At 34.2% G+C, this 19,147-nt stretch overlaps 1 pseudogene; it reads left to right on the top strand.

Annotated features, from left to right (window-relative positions):
- The first annotated feature begins 14,647 nt into the window (after window positions 1-14,647).
- LOC144284197 (protein FRG1 pseudogene) lies at window positions 14,648-18,875 on the top strand (annotated as a pseudogene).
- The last annotated feature ends 272 nt before the right edge of the window (window positions 18,876-19,147 follow it).

Raw genomic sequence — 19,147 nt, forward strand, 5'->3', positions numbered from 1 at the left:
CAAATTTCTATTGATAAAATAATAAGTCATAGGAATGAAAAGAACACAGGGATTACAGACAATAATACTGTAATAACATTTGGTGATAGATGGCGACTTACACTTATCATGGTGAGCCCCGAGCAAGGTATAGAATTGTCCAATCACTACATTGTACAGTGGAAGCTTATATAATAGTATATGTTAATTGCAATTCAATACAAGAATGGGTATATTTCAGCATACACATGGTGTTAAAGTCACAAGTCTCTCATTTAAGAGATTTAGTTTAGATTGGATGGAATGCTACTACACTTAGAATTTGAAGAGAGGAGGAAGTCCCAGAAAAAGGGATTAAGAAGTCATAGCCCGTGAGATTTATGAAACGCCAATAAAATGTATTCACCTAGAACCAAAATTAGCAAGAGTTTCAAGAAGGAGTGACTAATCAACTATATTACATGCACTGACAGACCAATTAAGATGAGGGCTGAGAGCTGAACATTGGATTTAGCAACTCTGACAAAAATAATCTCAGTTTAGTGATCAGAATCAAAGCTTGAATAGAGTGAATTCAAGAGAACATTAGAGCTTAGTCACCTTGCATAACTGACAATTTACATCAATTGAAGAGCAACTCCCCATTTCCCACTTTCTCCAGCCCCTGGCAATCACCATTCTATCTCTTCGTGATCCTGATTTCAATTCTTTTGTATATCTATTCTGAACAAGTTCTAAAGATCTGCTGTATAAGATAGTATCTATAGTTGTTTTTTTTTTTTTTTATCTAAGATTTTATTTATTTACTCATGAGAGACACAGAGAGAAAGACAGAGACATAGGCAGAGGGAGAAGCAGGATCCATGCAGGGAGCCTAATGCCAGACTTGATCCCAGGACCTCGGGGATCACAACCTGAGCCAAAGGCAAATATTCAACCACTGAGCCACCCAGGTGTCCCTTAAAATAGTATATATAGTTAATAATACTACATTTGCACCTAAAAAATTGCTAATAGAGAAGGTCCAATGTTAAGTGTTAACAAGCAAACAAAAATGAAATCAAAGGGCCATAAAGAAACTTTTGGATGTGATAGATAGATCTAGTACTTTGGATTGTGGCGATAGTTCTACCAGTTTATGCAGATGTTCAAACTCATAAAATTGTATACACTAAATATATGTAATTTTTATCAATTATATCTAAATAAAGCCAGGAATGGGAGAGAACTTTATGGGAGAGAAACTTTAGCAGGTTATATAGAAAAATCTCTTAAGCACCTTGGCCATAAGTGAGGTTATATTTACTATGCTTTCTCCATTTTTCACAACAAATGGAGAATGGTTTTAATCAACTTTCAAGTAAGGGGTTAAGTATTTGGGATTTTAATCTCTGTTCTTTTTTTAAAATGTAAAAGCAGTTAGTTGACTATAGAACATCCATTCCCATTCTTTAAAGGTTCCTTAAAGAGTTGTCAATCTTGAATTCATTAGATAATTTTGATGCATGTAAATAAAATTATATATCTCATGCTCATATTTAAAAGTAAGATTTTTTGTTTGAACATGCAAAAATGCAGTTACTAGGAATAATTTGATGTCTCACTTCTTTTGTATAATAATAAGCTAATTGTTTTCTCATTCAGCCTCTGTTCCATATTCAATGGGAAAAAAGACCCACATTTTCCCTAGTTTTTTTGAAATTACAGTTCTTAGTCATGTCATATAGTTACAAAGATGTGTCCTTCTGGGTTGCTTCGGGGGAGCAGTCAATTAGCGTCCAACTCTTGGTTTTGGCTAAGGTCTTGATGTCAGGATTGTGGATTGAGCCCTGTGTTGGACTCCCCGCTCAATGTGGAGTCTGCTTGAGATTCTCTCTCCCTCTCCCTCTCTCCTTCCCCCACTGTGCTCTCTCTTGCTCTCTCTCTAAAATGGACAATTAAAAAAAAAATGTGTCTTTCCTCCCTACCCTCCAAAAAAACTCATCCAATTTTAGAGAAGTTTATTTTTAAGAACCACTTTTTAAGAATAAATCTATTTTTTAAAAAAGATTTTGTCTATTTATTCATGCGAGACGCAGAGAAAGAGAGAGAGGCGGAAACACAGGCATAGAGAGAAGCAGGCTCCATGCAGGGAGCCCAATGTGGGACTCAATCCTGGGTCTCCAGGATCAGGCCCGGGGCTGAAGGCGGCACTAAACTGCTGAGCCACCCGGACTGCCCAAGAATAAATCTATTTTAATAGTAAACTCGTCTTGCATGCTATTGAATCAGAACTAGAATTTAAGTGACTAATAACCAGGAAATGATTGTGTGATCTTGCCAAGAAAAATTCAAAGTTAAGTAATTTAAGATTAGTAATTATCCAAGTATTTTTCCTTCCTCTTGTAGGTCAGAGGATGAGCTAGATTAGACCTGGTGTCTTGTGAAGCTTTTTTATAACATAGTTACAGTTATGTGTCCAAAATATTTATTTTCTTGATAATCTCAATCTTTTTTATTAATATTTAATGAAAGGCACTACATTTTTTAACTGAACACATACTAAATGTAAGATGCAAAGCCAGGTGCTAACTATACAAATAACTATGTAAACTTGTGGGTAATCAAGATATATTCATGTTTGTATGTTAACTACAATCTGTAATATACTAATAGTATTCTGAATATGTAAAAATTGTCTCCAATTAATGATGTCTACTATATTCTAAAATTGGAAACTACTAAGTCATGAAATAATATGACATTTGCATCAGTAATATTTTTATGGTTCTAAATTATATTAAAATGGGGTAACAGACAAATTTTATATCTCACTATTTTAAAAAATAAGTATCAATTCATCTCATTGTTCTTCTTAATAGGCTAGGCTGTTTTCCAGCTGGAATAGACCTGGGTCCTCTGAGTTTTTTTTTTTTTTTTTTAATATTGTTATAGCCATGTGTCCAAGATATTTATTTTCTTTATGATCGATAGCACTTTTTCACGAAGTCTTGCTTAAAATTTTATTGTATACTGAATGGAAGAGATGTTGGCAAATAGGTTCTGTTAATGCTAATATTCCCTACTTATCCTGAAAATCAGCAGCCAAAGACTGAGAAATAATTAGTTTGCATCTACTCATCAATGAAAACTTACAGTGAGTCTCAGGAGAATAGAAAAAGGCAAGAGACACAATAATTTTGAGAAATATTGGCAGAGTGAAGAGGGGGAAGGTCTCAGTCCCAGGAATACTTAGGTCTTGATTAAAACTCAGTTCTTGGCCCACCCAGCAGAGGGTCATCTGTAAGGACCTACATTTCTTGTTGATGATTGGTATAATTTTGCAGTCATCTTTCATTGCAAAGAATATTTTACATTGTTACAAAGAAAGACTGTGTAAGATAATTTAGATTTAAAAAAATTTAACTCTCTCTGACCTCTAATCTGCATCACCATCATCAAAATGGGAATCAGTACTGTGATAGACCTAAACAGGATTCAAATCTATTATACTTGGTGTTTTATTTTCTCTTTATGGTGATAGGATATTATAATGTAGAAGATATCTTCACTGTTATCTTCCCCAATTGACTAATCATGTAACAATTCTATAATTCCCTCATCTATTCAGTCCATCTGTGCTTTGTATTTAATATCCTCAAGTTTAACAGTTCTTGCTTTCCTTGCATATTATGGCTTAAGCAGTCTGTTAAAAAAAGTTTCATATTGCTCTCTCAATATTGGTAACAGTAGAAGGACAAACATTGCCTGACAGTCCAGAATAATTTGGAAATTTCAATTAACCAGCAATACTATCACTCAACTTAAGATCAATATTAGTTACTTTTAATAATTTACCCTAGCAAAAAATTTTCTGTCATTATTATTGGATATAACAGTGCTACCAAAAAGGCTTATATCATTATCCAATAATTTAATTAAACAAGGGGCTAGTAAATTCTAACTGTTGTATAAAAAGCATTCTAAAGTGAACCTGAGCCCTACTGCAAGATTCTTTTGTTTTAGGGCATAATTGTCTTCATAATGAGGACTTTATACTAGTTAAGACCAGTTAGGTTGCAGTTGATAGTATGGTAGATTGCAAAAACAGCAATACTTCACCACTCTTCATATTATGCTCCTTTACATTGTGATTTTGCAATTATTTCCATCAAGAATTGGAATTTGGAGCACCTGTGTGCCTCAGTTGGTTTAGTGTCTGACTCTTGATCTCAGAGTTGTGAGTTCAATCCCTGCACTGGGCTCTATGCTCGTTGTGGAGCCTACCTTAAAAAAAAAAAAAAAAAAAAAAAAAAGGCTGGAATTTATTTTTTCATCCCTTGAACCTGAATAGGTTTGTGATTTCTTTTGCCAAGAGAATGGTGGAAAATGGAACAGTGTATAAATCCCAAGCCTATACTTCAGGCTGCCCTTCTCTCTTCCTTCTCCTGGAGATCTCCTGGCTGCCATTTGAACAAGCCTGGACTAGCTTTCTGTAGGTAGAGAAACAATATGGTGACAGAAGAGGCATCCACCAGAAGTCCTATTCTAGGCATTAGCTGGTCCGGTATCTAACTACAAAGATGTAGAAGCAAGTCCAGCCAACATCAGTGTGCCTACCTACCGTTAAATCAGCAGACTTGCCCAGTCGACTCGTGGACTCTTATGCAATAATAAAATGCTGTTTTAAGACATTTAAGCATTTGTGGTGCTTAACAGCAGCAAAAGCTAACTGACTCAGGTAGAAAGAAACCCAAGAAAAGGTGAGAAATTATTTTAATCTTAATGAGACACCACAGAACAGCTACAGGAATGCCAGTGATGAAGACCCCATAGGAACTACTGGAACAGGTGTCACATGTTCTAAGGACTTTTATGTGTCTCGGTCAACTAGGGCTAGGGTTACACTGCACAAAAAGACAGCCCCTTGGGAGAACTACTGAGAATATTACCAGAAAAGGGGGCTTAGGAAAGATAGCTATCATCACAAAATCTCGTTCAGGTATGAGAAAACCTGTAGTTTCAGTTACAGATAGTACATTATCTATTAATACTCATCCCTGCTTCTATGCAGACCGCCTCTGTGGTCCCTAATATATATTCTGTTACACCATCCTCTGATGTGAACCTGACTGCATATTCGAATTTCCTCTCATCTAGTTTTATAATTTAATACTCTGGTAACTCCCAGTTGGTTTTGTCAAAAGAAAGTTTCTCATACCATATATGATATTCTTTCATGACAGCAAAATATAGAAAAAAAGAAGATCCCTTTTTAATATTCAAGTGTCTAGAATCCATGAGACTCAAGTACATAAAATTACCTACTACGTGCAAGGTAGCCAGCCTAAGCATGCATACACATTCTTTGAATGCCATGTCAATTTATGTTCTGGCTCAATCACCTTATGATTAATTTCCACCAACTATATGTTCATAAAATTCATGTGAATCCAGGAAAAAATAAAGACATTCGTTTTAAATTTAAGACCTGAATCACTGACTACATTTTTCTTAGAAATAAGTTCTCTAGCTTGCAGAGATATGACCTAAAAAGTATGTTAAAATGTTTTATTACAAAATATATTTGTTATGCAAAACCAAGAATAGAAAGACATTTTTTTTAAATTCCCATTATTCAGGAGTTTTAGGTTTCAAAAATTTTAGATTAAAAATTATAGCTAAATTTCTCTAAACTTAAATACAAAAATCAAACCTTTGAATCTATTATGTTTTTGAAAGTGTGCGGATAAATATTAGCATTTTTGGTGGCTCCCTCTATGATAATGAACTGTAGTCATTTTGGTGCAAATGAAGGATGGTAATACATTTCCAAAAGAGTAAGGTTTTCCTAAATGTGGTGGCCCTGAAAAGATGCAGGTTATGTGTTTTGGGTTTCATTTTGGAACGGACTGATCAGTCTAGAAAATAATAAAACCAAGTATATGTTCCATATATATTTCTACTCTGGAGGGTTCATTTCATATTATTTTCAAATGATCAGTTTTGTCTATTTTTTTTTTTACAAGATGAATTTTACAATGCATGGTAATTTCAGATTGTTTGAAGAAAAGATGCTGAGAAGTTTGTGACAAAAATTTAATGTATTAGATATGTTGTAAAATGCTACTTCCAGCTTGAGCATATACATTTACAAAATAAATAAATGGACACAATATTACTTAATACGCTCTCTTCTTTGTACATACTTTCTGTTTATGTCTGTTATCAGTCCATTTATAAAGAAATCATTATTTATACATCAAAACGTATATCCTTCAAGCAACTTGAAAAAAATGTACTCTTTAAACTAGTGGAATTTTCTTTTTTTCCTTTTACTTTTCTTGAAAGAAAGAGAATGAGTGAGAGGAGGGGGAGAGAGAGAAATCTTAAGCAGGCTCCAAGCCAGCATTGAGCCCAACCCGAGTTTGGATCTCACTACTCTGAAATCATGACCTGAGCCGAAATCAATAGTCAGAGGCTTAAGCGACTGAGCCATCCAGGGGCTCCAAAAGTGAATTTCTATTGACAGTTATTTCACTGAAGGGCCCTGGTGAATTTTATCCAAAACAATAGTGTTAAGAAACAACTATCTGGTAACTAGATGTGCACAATGTTACTGGGTGCTATTGCTTCTAACCTTTGTTTCTAAGTTTTTCAGCAAACAGGTCTAGGAAATATACATTTGTAAGCACAAGTCATCTATACTTACTATCTCTGTATCATACTCAACACCACGGGTTCATGCCAATAGCTCCAATTCCAGTTCAACTCCTCAAGCTTCATTCAATTTTCCTCCCTTTCCTTGTTTGTAATTCTTCTGATAGTGGCTCTCAGTATTCAAAATATAATACATTTACTTACCTTTTCAGTCCTAGACTATCAAAAGATGCATACGTAGTTTTGTTAGATATTGCCAAACACTTCTCCAAAAGAATTTCTCAGCAAGAACTTCATTTTGTCTTCATTCCTAAGAGGAGGTTTTTATGGATTGAACTACCGCCACCACACCAGGGATTTTTAAGATATAACTCCATTGTCTTTTGGCTTCTCTGGCTTTTGAAAAGAAAAAGATATTGTGATTCTAATCCCTATTTCTCTCTGTGTAATTTTTTCCTTCTGACTTCATTTTTTTTTCGACTTTAATGGGGGTATAGTTGACGAATAGAAATTATATATACTTAAGATGTACAACTTGATATTTTTGTATATGTAGACATTGTGAAATGATCATCCCAATCAACAAGCTAGCTAATATTTCCATCATCTTACGTAACTTTTTTTTTTTTTTTTGGTGAAAACACTTCATATCTACCCTCTTACTAAATTTCAAGTATGCAGTATAGTATTGTTTACTGTAGTCACCATGCTGTACATTAGATTTCCAGACCTATTATTCATCTTTCATAATTAATTGAAACTTTGTCACATTAAATAAACATCTCCCCGTTTTCCTTTATCCCCAAACTGCTAGCGACTACCATCAGCCTCAGTGTTCCTAGGAGTCCAACTATTTAAATCGTACATATAAGTAAATTCATGCAAAATTTGTCTTTCTGGGTCTGGCTTATTTCACTTAGTGTAATACCCTCCAGGTTCTTGTAGGATTCCAATTGCAGTTTGATATCATCTAAGAGCTTTGGGATGTTCTGGGTTTAGTGGTTGTTACTGTTTTTATTTTGTGTCATTTCCTAGGTTGTTTCAAGTCTAACAAGCCTTCTGAAGCCATTCTGTCTTTCTGCCCATTGTCATTATTATTGTTGTTAGAGTTTCCATTGACTCTTTCTTGTCCTTTCCATTTCACACCTGGTATTTACGGAGGACCATCCCTCTTTTACACTAGACACCTTTACATACCAAGCATTATTATTTTAGCACCCTTATCTCATAGTGCCAACATCTGGTTAAGTTTATATTTATTGTTCTGTCTCCTGACAGTGTGTTGTTTATTATCCTGCTTTTGCGTTTGTCTCAAATTTCTTATTAAATTCTGGTCATCATGTGAAAAACAAGACCAAGTTATATAGCATTTGTGCCTGAAAATGAAAATACTTGTTCCTGTGCTACATTTTTAGTTTGTTTTTTGATTCAACCTCCTCCAGGGTTGTGCTGGTGTTGAGATTTGTTGTTTATACTGTTAACTTCTATCCATCCACTTCAAGTTTTCCCAGCATTACCTCCGGTTAGGATTGCAGCTTGGTTGCTGCAGGGATTTTCTTCAATGCTGCTCTTCCATAGTTAAGTTTCAAATTTCCCTGTTTCCTGGCCCCTCTCAGAGAGAAGTTCCATGTATGTGTCCCTTTCCCAATGGCAGACTGTGGCTGCTTTTTAGTCAATGTTTATTACCATGCCAGCAGAATCTAGGTTGGGCCTCAAGGAAGCGTGGCTTCCATGGTGATACTACTCTTAACTCTCATGGAAGCCAAACTCTGCCTTTCTTGGCAGTTCTTATGCAGGAGAGGATTTCTTATCTTTTCTTCAGAAGTAAGGAATCTCTAGGACTTCCTGTCCTCAGCCAGCAGCAAACTTTTTTTTTTGTTTTGTTTTGTCTTTAGTTCCTCTCCTCTAGCCACATAGGACCTTCACATGTGCTCACTGAGATTGCTGCCTGTCTCTAGTAGCTTAAAATGTTTGTACTATAGAGTATAATTGTTCTTCTAGGCCATTTTTCATCCTTCAATGTCAGCAAGTTTTGTCCTTCGGGTCTGTACCATTGAGGAAGGCTTTCTTCAGTGCCTACCTCACCCCTAACTATTGTCCTAAGTAGCCAGTAGAGATCTATGAAGACAACCTGCAAATGCAGCCTATCTCCCTTTGTGTTGAAAGCTCACAGGGGTTCTATTCTCTCCCCCTAGCCCACACTCAATGTTTAGAACCTTTTAAAGTACTGTAGTCACATAATTTTGTTCCAATCAGGCGGTGCTTGTTGTTCACTTGGCTCATGCTCTGCTAGGGTGATCCAGTGTTGGTGTTCCGTTTCTCTTTGGAGGAGCTAGTTTTTCCAAAGTGTTCAAGCTACTTGTTTGCCCTGAAACCTCTGCTTTTCAATAAGCTGAGGAAAACTTATGATTTTTATCCAGCTTTTTCTTGTTGTGAGGACAGAAAGTCTTATCAGCTTTCCACATCCTTTGTGGAAGTAGAACCCAGGAACACAATTTTGAGACTTATTCCATATATATATATATATATATATATATATATATATATATATATATTTTTTTTTTTTTTTTCTTAGAGGACCTCAGTCAGATTAAGTCCTTATTGCCCACAATACTATATCTACTCCTCACTGATCCTTTACTGATTTTTTCACACTTCCCTGTCACTTATCTGGCTTTCTCTACTCCTCTCACATCTTTCTGGGATTTCCTCCTACATAAACAAACTATCACTGGTTGGTAGAAAGGACTTAATATCAGCAGCAAATTAATAAGTTATCCTTCTAATACTGTTCTTAAACCATTTGTTGTATACATTGCCCTGTCCTACATAATCCTGAATCTGAGTACTATTTCTTATAGATTCTGTAATAAATTATATTCTCTTTTATTTAAAATTTTACATCCATAAAGACCTATAGAAAAGATGTTTCTGAATTAAGTAAAAATTTCATTTAACTATAATGCACACACTTTGAAAACATCCCATTCCTCCAAATTCACTTATAAGTAGCTAGATCAGAAAACAAAGCTATATACTAGGAAAAATATATACCATATTTTCTCTAAATTTCATGGATTATGGGAGCAAGTGCACAACTCAGAGTTTTAGCATTGCATTTCTGGACAAAAGGCTCAGAGCTCAACTCTTTATCTGAAGTTCTTTGGTCTTGAAAATACAGTCCTAGGGGATCCCTGGGTGGCGCAGTGGTTCAGCGCCTGCCTTTGGCCCAGGGCACGATCCTGGAGACCCAGGATCGAGTCCCGCGTCGGGCTCCCGGTGCTTGGAGCCTGCTTCTCCCTCTGCCTGTGTCTCTGCCTCTCTCTCTCTCTCTGTGTGACTATCATAAATAAATTTAAAAATTTTAAAAAAAAAGAAAATACAGTCCTATTTTGTGGGGAAAGAACTCAGAATGTTGGGAATGCATTTTGTCTTGAGGTAAATCTAAAAAGGCCCAGGATTAGATTGTTTGGGCTTTAGAATTCTCTCCTTAAAGTTAGGTAAAATAAAGAACGAGAAACAAAAATAACTTTTTTTAGATTTCCAAAAAAAGATTTTCGGGTAAATTATCTTTTATATCTTAATGTAAAACTTTTATTTCAGACTAAGATTTATTTAGAATGATTTTTTTTTAGAATGAATGTTTTGAGATTCAGAAATATCCCACTGACCTCTAATCTTAAATAGTGTATAAATATAATAATTTATTAAAAATCTGACTAAATGGGATCCCTGGGTGGCGCAGCGGTTTGGCGCCTGCCTTTGGCCCAGGGCGCGATCCTGGAGACCCAGGATCGAATCCCACGTCGGGCTCCCGGTGCGTGGAGCCTGCTTCTCCCTCTGCCTATCTCTGCCTCTCTCTCTCTCTCTGTGACTATCATAAGTAAATAAAATTAAAAAAAAAAATCTGACTAAATTATGGCTATACCTTTCATCTGAACTCTGCCTAAAATCATGATAGGACTTTAATGTATTTATTTATAAGAGAATTAAGAACAGTATTTTATTTTATTTTGCTTGGTTTAGTTTAGAAAGAAAATCAAGCTTTTAAGTAGAAGACTATTTTATTGCTTATATAATCAAGCACTTCCACAACAACCAAATATATTATTTAAAGTCATAGGGGGAACTGGCAGTTAATAATTCAGGGAGGAAGGGGTGGATCTCATTTCCTTTACAATTCAACTTTCTGTGATTTAAAAAACTAACACATTTCCTGAATTTTAGAGAAAGTTTACTTTTTTTTTTGGTACCACAAACATATTCTCATCAACTTTTCAGTTGGAAAATTTTAACTTTTTTTAAGGAACTAGAAGATAATTAGTAAATATATTTTATTTTCTTAAATATGGCTTATTAATTCTACTCCTGGTATACATCTCATTTCACATAGCTTAAATATATGATCCAACCATACTTTAATCTTTCCTTTCAAACTAATGATGAAATCTGAATTAACAGTGAGCATTCTGCTACCAGTAAAAGAAATATCACAGTAGAAGGACAAAAATAAGTGGCAAAAACATGGATGCTTTTTATCCTCTATGTCAAGTTATTCCTCATCTAAAAACAGATTTTATAATGTGATTTATTGTCCTGTCAAAATGGAATATAAAATATATTTAATATGATGAATATAAGTTTCTCATCTTAGAGTAATGGAGATTGAATTTTCTCCTCATTATCCATGCTAAATTATTGGATTAACTATTTTAGTAAAGAGGTTTGCATAGAAGACAAAAAGGACAGCATTAATAATGGTGATAATAGTACATAGAGAAGTAGACAGAAACATATAGAGAAAAAAATTTAAATGGTTATGAAAATTACTGTGTTGCTTACATATATATAGATAGATAGATGATAGATAGATATAGATATTAAACATTGAATGACTGAAGAATAATTTACCCTAATCTTACAAAAGCTCCCTGTATTACATTCTGAAAATGATGTTCTGCAATTACGCGAGTTCATGTCCCTATAGAGTACTTATGAAGCAGGATAAGTTACATGAAACAAAATAAAACAAAAAACGACTTTGGATATTATGGAAAAGGATTTGTTTTAGAATTAGCTAAAAATAAAAGCAAATGATACATCCAATTTTGTATTCTGTCAATAAGGAAAGAGCAGTTTCTGTATTACTTTTGCTTTTCACAGCAAAAGGATGATTTAACAGGAAAGAGAAGACTGGATGAGATCAAGAATCAAGGACTGGAGGTTTCACACATAAATGCATGAACACACACCAGGACACACAGAGACTCACACACAAAATATTATCTTGGGATTTAGGTATTAAACCAGATTTCTAATTGCATAGTGATAATCTGTATCAAAATACCTAAAATACGTATTTTTTAAAGTTATGTATCAAAAATTAGCTATATTTACTATTTTTCTCATAAAAATGTGTCTCCCCAAAGCACCTGTCACACCTATAATTTTAAATTAGTTTTTTGTGACTATTCACCTAATAACTCTTTATCTATTAAATCACTGATGATACGGATCATAGTCATGTTTGTCCAACGTAACCTCAGGGTGTAGCCCAGTGCCTACAACATGTAGACACTTAATAGATATCTATTGGATAAATGTGAATGTTTAAAGAAATGAAAGGATGCGTTCTTGAATGTGTCAGTTTTCCAAACAGTGATATAAATAACTTGTCTTGGTATAAAATCAGTACTGAGCTCTAGGTTAAAATTCCAGATGCTCAGTAGATATTTCTGTCAGAATATCTCACAACTCAAAACAGTGAAGTAAATAAAGACTTTGGATTACGTTTATGATGTTTATGACTCAAAAAATGTACAATTATTTTTCTACTTCTATAGTATAAAAAACAAATATTGCTACCAAACCAACCTGAGATTTTATAAGTGACAGGATATCATTCCCCTTTAAGAAAATCTCAGTATACTCACCACTGATCCTCCAGGCAATATCTCAATATTGCAGAGAACTTGCAAACAGGGTTTGAAGTCTGGTCCTGCCAAATGTTCCCAGAGAAACTGTTGAAAACCTCACTGCCTCAAGTACCTCCACTATATATACGTAGTGTTTACCATTTGCTTAAAGCAACTTAATATTCACTACCAAAACACAAAAATCCTCAAAGAATGAAGTTTGACTTCTACCAGACCAGGCAAACAATGACCAATAAACATAATTAATCAGTTAAGTTGTAGATCAGAGGGCGTCAAGTACTATTAAACAAAGACATTAAAATAGAGTAGGATTGAGAGCTCAATATTAGAGGGACAGGCTGCAATTTTAAAAAGATAGTGAGACATCTTCAAGAAGGTTCACTTGGGCACAAACTTATAGACAGTGAGGGTGTTAAACATAGCTATGTGGGAGAATAAGCCAAGTATAGGGAAAAGTCAGTGCAAAGGACCTGTGGTAAGAGCAACCATGATGTAAACAAAGAAGATCAAGGAAGCCTATGTGGCTGGAATTGAGTGAGTCACGGCAATCATGCAGGAACTTCTCCATTTTTAAAAAATCTTGTTATCTTTTCCTTAGTTCTCAAGATATTGATGAACACATATTTTACTGTAAAAGAATCAAAATTATATATGTTCTTTTAAAGTATCATTTAAGGGCAGCCCAGGTGGCTGAGCAGTTTAGTGCCTGCCTTCGGCCTGGGCGTGATCTGGAGACCGGGGATCGAGTCCCACGTCGGGCTCCCTGCATGGAGCCTGCTGCTCCTTCTGCCTGTGTCTCTGCCTCTCTCTCTCTCTTTTCTGTGTTTCTCATGAATAAATAAATAAAATCCTAAAAAAAATGAGTCTATCCTCTTTAAAAAAAAATAAAGTATCATTTAATATTCAATTTTGTTTGTATGTTTCATACAGCTTATAAAACACCAACGGTATTTTTCCTAAAGTGATTAGAGGTTAATATGATTTTCTTTCACACCATCATGTCTCTTAATTGGTATTACCTTAGGTCAAATTTACATTCTCCTCTCCAAAAACAAATTTATTTCAGAGTTTCCTATTTGGTAATGGTCACAGAAGAACAGAACAGCATAGTTGTCTTTTGCTTTTCTGTCTCCCTAATTCCTCTCATCTATTTAATCTACTAGTACTAGACTTTGCTTACCTTTTCTCTAAAAACAATCTTTTCCATTCTCAGGTCTAATTCTTTATTTTTTAAAGATTTTATTTATTTATTCATGAGAAATACAGAGACAGAGACACAGGCAGAGGGAGAAGCAGGCTCCCTGTGGGGAGCCTGATGCAGGACTGGATTCTGGGATGGCAGGATCATGCCCTGAGCCAAAGGCAGACACTTAACCACTAAGCCACCTGGGTGCCCCAGTTCTAATTCTTTTTTTTTTTTTTTTATCCCTTACAACTCTATCATAACAGCCTTACAGAGCCTGCCAGCTTCTAGTTCCCAAACTACTTTTTACACCACTTTCACATTCACTGAGGTGAGTGTACAATCCTCCATTAAACTATTCTAGCAGGACAAATCAATAACTAACCGGTGGATGTGGTTACAGCAGCTCTTGAATCTCAGCGTCCATCAGCCCCTCCTAGTCTGTCCCTTTTTAGTTGGGTAGGAATTTAGCTCAGGCTCCAAGAGGGCTAATTGTATGTTGACACACACAAGCATAGTATTTTTAGTGGCTTTTCAATATTGTTAAGCCAAAATGCTCACTTCCAGTGCTGACTGAAGCAGCAGAAAAAGTAATGAGAAGCCTGATTTATGACCATATTTAAGAGACAAGATTGTAAAGGTGAGGATAATCGTAGGGTGGGAAACTTGCAGGATGAATGGAGTTAGAGAGTAAAGGTTGATGCAACACCCTAAAGGTGACATCATCTCCTCCCAGAGAAACCAAAGAAAAGCAAAGTGCCCAGGTGCTTCAGAAGAAAACATAACATCTTTTTCCAACAAAGATTGGATTATGTTTGCAGTGATTTCATGAATAAAGTATATTAAACGTCCCATTGCTTGAAATGTCAAAGATACAAAAAAATCAAATCTATGAAAAGGAAAGCCTAAAATGGAAAAGGTATAGTTGTGTCACTGTCATATTCCATTTAAATTGAACTGAATTTGGATCAAATGCCTAAAGAAAAGGCTGAAATAAGAATTAGAACTTAGGCACAGATAGACTTTCCATTCACATAAAAGAGAAATCAGGTTCCGACAAGTGCATGATTTTTCTTAACATGACATTTTTCTGTCTCAAATATTTATTCATTCTGTATCCTACAATTTAACACATGATTTATAACCCTCAAATAATTTGTTAATATAACCACATTATAAACTTGAATGACTTGGTGAGCTAGCATGATGTCACAAAAGAAGGATCAGACACTTCGTCTCGATTTAAGACTCAGGTCAATGAAATTTTAAGCAAGACATTTTATCTTGATAGATTTCACTGATTTACATTTGAAATTATTATGTTGACTTGTTGATCTCTTGGGCTCAGCTCTGCAGAAAGAGTAGCCTTGAGAACAAAGAAATATATATACATATATCCTCAACTTTCAATTGAAAAGCCATATAATTCAATTGGAAAGGAAAACACAGCTCATTTATTTCAATTATTTCTATTAAACCAAGATTTTTGACTACATGGTCGGGGCAATTCTCCCAAGGTCACTCTTACATGCTATGTTCACTATATGTAAAACCAAAACAGTAATTTAAGGAACTCCAGAAGGTATGTGAGTCCATTACAAAAATCTACTTAGCTGCATTTGTTAGAATTAAAAATGAGAAAAAGTTAATGCTTCCTGCAGAACTTTAATTTCTGAAAATGCTAAATATACATATATATCTGTTCTTTTTCCTATCCTATCAACATGGTCATAATTACGTTACTGTCTCAAATTCAACATGGCATGCATATTCATGAAAAGTGAACTAAGTCTCTTCAACAGAAGGATAGAATATATATCTTATAATTCTTTGTCAATTATTAAGTTAAATACATTAAAAGTAATTTATATATATATGAAGTTTTTATAACTGGGATAAAAACTATGAGCAAAAAAATGTATTATATTCTTGACTATATTACAAAGTAAAAATACAGAACTTAAAAGATTATTTTAATGCAATTTTAATGATTTTCAGAAGCATGTGACCTGAATGTCTCTTTCTCTCTCAGCTCTCTAAGGAGAAGATTCAAACAAAAGACAAAGGAAATCTCAAATAACTGGGTACCAAAACCATCTCACAGAACACCTCTGTGGCAAGCAGAATTCTAAGATGGCCCCATGATCTCTACTTTTTATTACTAAATTGATGATTAGGATATACTACATGTTAAAATATATTTTATCATAGAAATAATTGAAATAAATGAGCTGAGTTTTACTTTCCAATTGAATTTCCAGAAGTAATTACAGTTACTAATCAAATGACCACATGATCAGTAGATATCCAGGTGGGCCAAGCCTAATCAGGCAAGTCCTTTAAAAGCAGCAGTTTCTCAGGTGGAAATTTAAAAAAGAAAGTAAGAGAAATCTGAATGTAAGAATATTAGGAGAGAGAAAGAGAGGAAGAGAGATTTCATTGCTGGTTTAAAGATGGAGGAGGTCATCTGGAAAGGACATGAAAGCTAAGAATGATCCTCGTTGACACTCACTGAGAAAATTAAGACCTATTCCTACAACAGATTGTTTTGAATTCTGCCAAATAACATAAAGGAGCTTTAAAGTACATTCTTTCCCAAAACCTCCAAATAAGAGGCTATTCCAGTGAAGAGACAGATCTTAAATTTGTGAGGTATTATGTAGAGCACCCAGTAATGTCCACTCAGACTTTTGACTTTCAAAACTGTGCAATAATAAATGGGTAGTATCTTAAACTGCTAAATTTATGGTAACCTGTTATTAAAAAATAGGAAACTATTATTATTTCTAAAACCTCAGGTTCAAACCGGATATAAAAATAATCTGTAACTAAATTAGAAAGGTAATTTAGAAACAAAGTTCCATTTTTTTTTAAAGTATAGGAAAATGTGTTATGACTGGAGATCAAAAAAAGGGTAAAGAGAAAAATTAAGAAAAAAACTAAGGAAAACATGAATAAATTTGGATGCATTAAAAATCTTAAAAAAATAATTATTATTCAAAGTAGAAAGATTACACAATTTTAATATCTATTACTAAAAGTGATCACTTAATAACTCTAATACAATATATTCAAAGAAATGACAAATCATTAAAGGTCAATCTAATAGAAAAATTGGAAAATCATGGAAAAGGGGAAATTACATGAAAACTGAAATAGTTTATACATATATGAAAAATGCTCAATCTCAATAGTAAGTAGAGAAATACAATTTTTTTAGAAAGTGATATACTATTTTATGCCCATCATATTGACCAAAATTGAAGGCTGTTGATCCAGGTAGGTAGCCCTAGATATCAATCAGAGGAAATTTATATGTTATTTTGGAAACTGAATTGCTATATTTACTTCAGAATCTAATTTGGGATTACCTAACAATATTGAAGGTAATTATAGCCTACTTAAATTGTGGTCTTCTAGCAGAATGTGTAAAATAGGAGTGATGTTAAGGTACAGGCACTAGATACTGTTCATTTTAAATTAAATAACTTATTTAACTAGTCCTAAGATCCTAAATTTCTGAATACATTATTTTCTAGCATTACATGGAACTACCCCCATTTCTCCTTTAAATACAACTTTTCTAACATTAAGACACACACACATACACACACACACACACACACATACACACGCATGCTCCTATCACCAACTGTGAACTTCTTACTTATCTGGCAAATTAAAATACCTCCATAACATGACATAAATATAATTTAAGATGTATTCTGGGAAAGTTCTCCAATCTTGAGTCATGGCACCAGAGATTCATCAAAGACTTCCTTCCTTCCCTGCTTATTCACGAAGGATAAAGGATGGTACTGGATACGGGTTATATTGGCCTTTATTCAATTGTCTGAATTAGAAATGTTGTAGGATATGGTTCATAAGAATAATGGCAATTCTGGTTGAATAACCACCAATCTTTAGTAACTCAAATGTTACCAACAAAATATTGTTTTGAGACAAGGTTTATTTTATTTTATTTTATTTTTTATTTTATTTAGTTTTTTGTTATTTTTTTCATTTTTAAGGGCTTGAACTCATGGCCCTGATATCAAGACCTGAGCTGCAATCAAGAATCAGATGCTTAAACAACTGAGCCCCTTAGGGTCTCCTGCAACAGAGTCTTATAAAAGGAAAGTGAAAAGAGCTTTAGAAAGAAATTTTGAAAAGTAAAGAGACTTTTAAAAATGTCATTAAATGCAGGATGAGAGACACCAGGGACTCAGGAGGGACATATCTACTCCTGTTATTTTATGCACTTTCAGGGAGTCTTCACTCTTTCTTCATGTTGGGGCTTCCTTTGCCTGTTTTTACTCCAATAGAGGTATTTTACCCTTAGTCAGCTCTTAATTCTTCACACAGAGTATTACCAGAACCAAGGCTGAATACTCCTATGTGAATTCCATCAAACTTCCATTCAAGGGAAACAAGGCTAAGAGTAAGAAGAAAAAGAGTAAAGAGAAGATGAGAAAAGAGATGAAGATACTCAACTTGATATTGTTGTAATCTTGTGGGTCACAACAAACTTTGGTGAAATTTCAGGGATGATAGCAATTGAAATGGATAAAGGAACCTATATACATACATTGACAGTGGACCTTTTACACTGGGAGCGCCACATAAAGAAGTTTATGATGGCTAGTCTTCCAGAACAGTTTACAGCTGTCATCCTGCCTGATTCCTGAATTGTGTTGAAATCTGGCTATGGAAAATATGTTGGTATCAATTCAGATGGACTTCTGGTGCATTTGGATATAATTGGACCAAGAGAACAATGGGAATTCGTCTTTCAAGATGAGAAAATGGCTTTATTGACCTCAAATATCTGCTTTATTAGATGCAATGAAGCAGAAAATATGGAACCAAAAGGTAAAACATCAGGAGAAGAAGAAATGATAAAGATCAGATTCTGTGCTGAAAGAGAAACTAAGAAAAAAAAAGGTGATATTCCAGTGGAAGACAAAAGAAATATTAAACAGTGTGTAATCAATTGTATAAAGAAATTTCAGAGCTTCCAAGATCATAAACCTAAAATAAAGACAATAAAATTTTCAAAAAGCCCAGAAAGATGTATTTTTGCATCAAACACTCTGGACAAGAGAGCAAAATTGAAAGCTAATAGATACTGCAAATGACTAGAATTTCTGTTTGTCTCCTCCTATTTTTTTTTTAATAAAATAGTCACTAGAAATGTATTTACAGTGTGTCTGTGTGTGTGTGTGTGTATACAGAGGACACACACATATATGTATATATATGTATACATGGTGTGCATATACATATATTATCTATATATTATTAGATATATAATTATATTTATATAATTATATATGTATACATATATACTAATTATAAATATATAAAATTAAATGCAAACATTTATATTCATCCTTAGAGTATTTCATTA

This window comes from Canis aureus, chromosome 15, assembly GCF_053574225.1.
Source record: "Canis aureus isolate CA01 chromosome 15, VMU_Caureus_v.1.0, whole genome shotgun sequence".
Lineage (NCBI taxonomy): Eukaryota > Metazoa > Chordata > Mammalia > Carnivora > Canidae > Canis > Canis aureus.